Source organism: Triticum aestivum, chromosome 6D (assembly GCF_018294505.1).
Source record: "Triticum aestivum cultivar Chinese Spring chromosome 6D, IWGSC CS RefSeq v2.1, whole genome shotgun sequence".
Lineage (NCBI taxonomy): Eukaryota > Viridiplantae > Streptophyta > Magnoliopsida > Poales > Poaceae > Triticum > Triticum aestivum.
The window spans coordinates 160,095,149-160,102,691 of NC_057811.1; positions in this window are offsets into that span (position 1 = coordinate 160,095,149).

A 7,543-nucleotide genomic window follows, 5' to 3' on the forward strand; every position below is an offset into this window, starting at 1 on the left:
TATGAAAAAAATTTGAACGAGTATATGAAAAATGTTGAACAAGTATATGACAAATTTTGAACAAGTATTGGAAAATGTTGAACAAAGAATTCGAAAAATATTGAACAAGTATTTGAAAATGTTGAATAGATATTGAAAAATGTTGAACGGATCTATGCAAAATGTTGAACAAGTATTTGAAAAATGTTGAATATGTATTAAAACTGTTGAATAGTTATTGAAAAATATTGAACTGGTATATGCAAAATGTTTAACAAGTATTTGAAAAATATTAAATAAGTATTAAAAATGTTGAACAAGTATTTAGAAAAATGTTAATTATTAAAATTTTGAATAAGTATTTAAAAATGTTGAATAAGCGTCCGGACAATGTTTAATGTGTATAAAAAATGTTGAGCGCTTGATAAATAATGTTTTGACATGAACGGAAATGTAGAGTGAAAGCGAAAACAAACATAAGAAAACACAAAATAAAAACAAAAAAGGAAGAAGAAAGAGGAAAACCAATCAGAAAATGGAGAAAAAACAAAACCAAACAAAAAGTGGAGAAAAAAAAACAAAAGAAACGAAAAGAAAACGAATTATATTAACGAAAAAAGGAAGCCCGAGAAAAAAAAATTAAAACAAAAAAAAACCAGATAAATGAGAAAAACCCTCCGGTATTTTACCTCAAGTAGGATGCGACTCTGATATGCAACATGGAGCCAACAGTAGCGTAGTGGCAAGCAGCTCTATGCAGGATCAAAACGCCCCACGTTCGTATCCCCAATCCCCTCATTTTCTTCTACTTTTTCTATTTCTCTACGTGATAGTGGGCCGGTCCAATTAGTCGAATGCTTTAGCGAGAGAAGTTGTTGGGATCGCTTAATGCGATAAATAGTCGATGCGCTGCCATTTGGGATGTAGCTCGGGGAACAAATGCAAAGCTCGGTTCGAGTCTGCGATGACGTGACGGACCCGGAATCCCTCAAAAAAGGGTGAAGTCTGTTTTAAATCTTGAATTGGTGAAGCTTGTCCGAAATGAACCCTAAACTCTCAATCCCTGAAATTGGTAGTATACTCATTGATCCCAGTCAATCTCAACCGTAGTCCTATTTGACACATGGAAAGATATCAATCCCGACCAGGATCACATGCTACTCTCATTATATCCCTGGCCCACATTGTTGGAGATATGCCCTAGAGGCAATCATGTGATGATGACATTTTCATATGTATTCATGAGTCCTTTGTATTGTCCTTAAACATCATCAATGATATGTATCAATAAGTATGTGACTTGTTTGTGGAACTATGTATTGTATGATGATTGTTCTAATGGACCCTAGTTGATAAGGTTGTGCGGACTCATATCCTTGACTAGTATACGACTCGGTTGATGAATATGTTTCACAAGTCATGTGCATGGAGATGCTAAACCGATAGTAAGGTTGAGAGTTTATGGGATCGCTTAATGCGATAAATAGTCGATGCGCTGCCATTTGGGATGTAGCTCGGGGAACAAATGCAAAGCTCGGTTCGAGTCTGCGATGACGTGACGGACCCGGAATCCCTCAAAAAAGGGTGAAGTCTGTTTTAAATCTTGAATTGGTGAAGCTTGTCCGAAATGAACCCTAAACTCTCAATCCCTGAAATTGGTAGTATACTCATTGATCCCAGTCAATCTCAACCGTAGTCCTATTTGACACATGGAAAGATATCAATCCCGACCAGGATCACATGCTACTCTCATTATATCCCTGGCCCACATTGTTGGAGATATGCCCTAGAGGCAATCATGTGATGATGACATTTTCATATGTATTCATGAGTCCTTTGTATTGTCCTTAAACATCATCAATGATATGTATCAATAAGTATGTGACTTGTTTGTGGAACTATGTATTGTATGATGATTGTTCTAATGGACCCTAGTTGATAAGGTTGTGCGGACTCATATCCTTGACTAGTATACGACTCGGTTGATGAATATGTTTCACAAGTCATGTGCATGGAGATGCTAAACCGATAGTATGGGCTTGGGGATGGAGATCACCGAGCCGGACAGACCCACTTTGAGACGCAGCGAGATATAGTCATCTGTTAGTCTCAAGTGCAATGTCTATGCCATGTCCTAGACCTGAGGTCCTCGCATGTTCTCGGGATGAGGATCGACTCACTTAGGGTCTATCAAACGCTACTCCGTAATTGGGTAGTTATAAAGGTAGTTTTCGGGTGAGTCATGAGACATGCCGCGAGACATGGTTGACCAAGATGGGATTTGCCCCTCCTATTTGGAGAGATATTCTCTGGGCCCCCTCGAGTGATCAGATTCGGAAAGCATGGCCATGCGACTTGGGTTAAGTGTTAACCCAATTCGGGAATCTGCATCATGGTTTCAAGAAGAGAGGTCAAGCTATCAGAAGGGTGACAAGTACTCGCCTTGAGCTCAACAACAAATATGGTGAGGCAAAAGGAATGTTGCATATGCCACATTGTTGAGGTTCGTCAAACGACTTTACGCCAACATGGGAGTTGGCACGTTCTGCTAGGAGCCGCTACCAACTATCGACTCTGGTCGTGTCCATGTGTACGTGAACCTATAGGGTCGCACACTTAAGGGGCTGCAGCCCATTCGGATTGGATCCGAATGGAAAATAGATGTGGACTCCTAGTGGGCTCAAGTGTTGAGCCCACCTCGGAGGTCTATATAAAGGGGAGTGGGCACACCACTTAGGGTTGATCCAATTGAACCCTGGTTAGCCACCGCCACTCCCCACGCCCATGCCGCGCGACCGGACCTAGCAGTCCGCCGCTCGACGCTGCTCCCCGTACGTGTGGATACCTTGGAGGCATCGCATCTGCGGTGCTTGGACGAAACGTTCGAGGGAACTGCGAGGTGCCGTTCGCGGGAGATCACCGTTCACGGGTCTTCGCTGTTCGCGGGAGATCGGCTACACGCATCACCAACTCTACTTCCGCTACGGTGACTGTGCGTCTAGTGGTAAACCCGATCCCGTGATCTATTTCCAACAGCATGATCTTGGGTGCGCGGTAGAAAATTTTATTTGGCCCTAGCGTAGCGTACCGCGTATTCCAACAGTGGTATCAGAGCCTTCGTTGTGTGGTGATAGATTCGATGATATGCATATGAGATATGTAGATCGGTTCAGGTGTGGGTCGATGAGATCGGTCGCGCATGTTAGTGTTGAAGGTTGGATTCGTGATCTTGTTTCCGTGATCGTGATGTAGAGGTCGTGACACGACATACCCCTACCGATCGGTTGTCCGCCATCGGGGTAGACAGTGGAACGTAAATCCGGATGCAGCACGCGAAGATCAATGAGATTGATCGAATCGGAACATAGATCAACACCTTGGAAATGTGATTTCCGCGGTGCTGAAATCTGTTGGAGCGGTTTCGGTAAAACGGCTGTAACTTTTGCATACGAACTCCGATTTTGCTCCACGGCCTGTCAAACTGAAGCTAACGAAAAGTTGGATTAGCCTAGGATTTCGGCGCTTCTGGCTAGGCCAAATCCACTTGGAAGATAGAGTTTCAGGAGGTTTTATCTTCGGCGGTAGAACGTCTGACTCGTTTTTGCAGGGAATGACTGTGATTTGGTATAGTGCATGTATGTTGCTTGTATATTATTGTTTCATGACCTGCGTGTCATGAGTGCGGCAACCGGCAGGAGCCATATGGTTGTCCCATTATTGTATTAATGACCTGCGTGTCAACATGAGAAGCCATGTAATGTAATTTACTTTCAGTAGCTATTAGTTTTTAATAGCATAGAATCTTATGTTACACTTGGCGGTTGACACCATGGCGTGGAGATGGAGATCACCACGAGGACAACCATGCATGGGCAGACCACGCACGTGGAGATGGAGATCACCACGCGCTGTGAAAAGGGGCTATACCATATCACACATACATAAACTGCCTATGAAAGTCTATCCCTTTTATGCACCCTTCCTTTTGCATGGTAGATGTTTTAAGTAGGGTGATCCCTCAAAGAATGTCGTGTACAAATGCCTCCCCAATTGCTGCACCTTCACATGTCAAGTATATTTAGTGGCGGGCCTATGAAATTAGGGTGCCACTAGATCTCCTTGAAGTGATGGGTTTGTGTCGGACACTTACACGCGAAGCATTGGTTGACTTGTCGTGGCTATCAAAACAGTTTTGGGCTACGAGGCATAGGAGTTGGTGAGGCATGAGATGTCCCCAACAACAAGAGTCGTATGGAGATACGATTAGCAAGAGTTGCTTACCGAGTGATCTTGTCCTCTAGCGGTGATGCAAAAGCTCACTAGTTGACATGTTGATCTTGGATCTTGAATCACTAAGTATCAACCGAGGGATGTTGATTTTAGTGGGAGTAATGATCTTATTAAAATGTTTAATATGAATTACTCTTCATGAATACATGTCTTAGTGTTTTGCATATTTCTGTTGTAGATCAATGGCACCACCTGCTCAAGTTACTTCTTTTGCGTTGAAATCAATCCTGGAAAAAGATAAATTGAATGGAACAAACTTTACCACCTGGTATAGAAACCTGAGAATTGTTCTTAGGCATGAGAAAAAGGAACAAGTTCTAGAGAATCCGCTTCCGGAGGAACCTGCCGATAATGCTAATGCCACAGCCAGAAATGCCTACCAGAAACTCGTTGTGAATCAAACGAGATCAGCTGTCTCATGCTGGCTTCTATGGAGCCCGATTTGCAGCAGCAGTTCGAAAATATTGAGGCTTTCGATATGATCGAGAACCTTAAGAGCATGTTTCAAATGCAGGCTAGGACCGAAAGGTTCAACATCTGGCGATCCTTGATGGATTGTAAGCTGAAAGAGGGTGATCCACTGAGCCCGCATGTGATCAAGATGATCGGGTACATGCAAGCTCTGGATAGGCTGGGCTTCCCACTTGGGGATGCAGATACAATTTTGGGTTCTCTTCCGGATAGCTATGGGCCGTTCATCTCGAACTACCATATGCATGGGATGGAAAAGCAGCTCACTGAATTGCATGGGATGCTCAAAGTGGCAGAGCATGATATCAAGAAAGGTACGCATCGTCAAGTGTTGATGGTGCAGAACTCGGCTAAGTTCAAGAAGAGCTAGTCCAAGAAAAAGGCTAAGGCAAAGGGCAAAGAGAAGGAGGCAACTCCAACTGCAGCCGCGGCGCCTAAGTCAAGGACGGCTTCGGGGAGTATTTGCTTTCACTGCAAGGAACCCGGACACTGGAAAAGGAACTGCAGCAAGTGGCTTGCCTAGAAGGGCAAGAAGACTGGAAGTATGACTTCTTCTTTAGGTACACTTGTTGTACATGTTATAGACATTTATCTTGCTGATGTTTCTAGTAGCTCTTGGGTATATGATACCGGATCGGTTGTTCACATATGCAACTCGATGCAGGGGCTAAGCAGAACTAGGAATGTCGCAAGAGGAGAAGTTGACATACGCGTCGGGAATAAAGCAAGAGTTGCTGCATTGGCCGTCGGCACTATGCAACTTAATTTACCTTCAGGATTTGTAATGGAACTTGATAATTGTTATTATGTTCCTGCTTTGAGTCGAAACATTATCTCTGCCTCATGTTTGATGAGACAAGGTTATGAATTCATTATTAAGGACAATGGTTGTTCTATTTACTTGAATAATATGTTTCATGGCCGTTGTGAATGGGTTATTTATCCTAGATCTTGAAGGTGAATCAGTCTATAACATAAATGTCAAGAGGCATAAGCCTAATGAGATAAATCCGACTTACATCTGGCATTGTCGACTAGGACACATTAGTCAAAAGCGCATGAAGAAGCTCCATGATGATGGAATTCTAACTTCGTTTGAGTTTGAATTATTCGAGACATGCGAGTCTTGCCTACTCGGTAAGATGACTAAGACACCTTTTGCAAAGAGTTGCGAGAGGGCGTCCGAGCTGTTGGAACTTATACATAGTGATGTATGTGGACCAATGAGCACGACAGCCAGAGGTGGTTTCCAATACTTCGTGACTTTTACCGACGACTTGAGTAGATATGGATATGTCTACTTGATGAGGCACAAGTCAGAAACTTTTGAAAAGTTCAAGGAGTTTCATAACGAAGTGGAAAATCAACTCGGCAAGAAAATCAAACTTCTACGATCTGATCGTGGCGGTGAGTATATGAGCGAGGAGTTTGATGATCATCTGAAGAGCCGTGGAATAGTTCCACAACTGACTCCTCCAGGTACGCCACAGAGAAATGGTGTGTCGGAACGGAGGAATCGGACCCTGTTGGACATGGTCCGATCGATGATGAGTCAGTCGGATTTACCCTTGTCATTTTGGGGATACGCTCTAGAAACTGCAGCTTTCACACTAAACAGGGTACCATCTAAGTCCGTAGATAAGACACCATATGAGATATGGACTGCGAAGAGTCACAGTTTGTCTTTTCTAAAAATTTGGGGATGTGAAGCATATGTCAAGCGACTCCAGTCGGACAAGCTCACACCCAAATCGGACAAGTGCATATTCGTGGGATATCCAAGGGAAACCTTGGGGTATAACTTCTACAACCGTGAGGAGGGCAAAGTGTTTGTCGCTCGACATGGAGTTTTCCTTGAGAAAGAGTTTCTTAATCGGAAGGCTAGTGGGAGGACGGTCCGACTCGAAGAAATTCGAGAACCACACGGGGACGTTCCGGTAGGTGATTCTGTCACAACGGAATTAGTCAGGGAACCCGTGGTGGAGTCGACGCCGGTTCCACGGAGGTCGGAAAGGTTACGCAATTTGCATGACTGCAATGTGTTGTTCTTGGAGAATAACGAGCCGACTACGTATGCGGAAGCAATGGAGAGCCCTGATTCCGAGTTATGGCTTGAGGCCATGAGATCCGAATTAAAGTCCATGGATGACAATCAAGTTTGGAACTTGGTTGATCTGCCAGATGGCGTTCGAGCCATTGAGTGCAAGTGGATCTTTAAGAAGAAAACTGATATGGACGGAAATGTCACAGTCCATAAGGCTCGACTTGTTGCTAAAGGTTATCGACAAGTTCAAGGAGTTGACTACGATGAGACTTACTCACCGGTAGCGATGCCTAAATCAATTCGGATCATTCTTGCTACATATTTCGACTATGAAATATGGCAGATGGATGTCAAAACGGCTTTCCTTAATGGAAATTTAACCGAGGATGTGTATATGACACAACCCGAGGGTTTTGTCGATCCAAAGAAGTCTAGCATGGTATGCAAGCTTCAGAGATCCATTTATGGATTAAGGCAAGCATCTCGGAATTGGAACATTCGTTTTAATGAAGCTGTCAAAGAGTTTGGCTTCATCAAGAATGACTGTGATCATTGTGTATTCAAGAAGGTCAGTGGGAGCTCAGTTGCATTTCTGATCTTATATGTGGATGACATATTATTGATTGGAAATGATGTTCAAATGCTTGAATCTGTCAAGGACTCATTGAAAAATAGTTTTTCTATGAAGGACTTGGGAGAAGCAGCTTATATTTTGGGAATCAAGATCTATAGAGATAGATCGAGAAGGCTTATTGGATT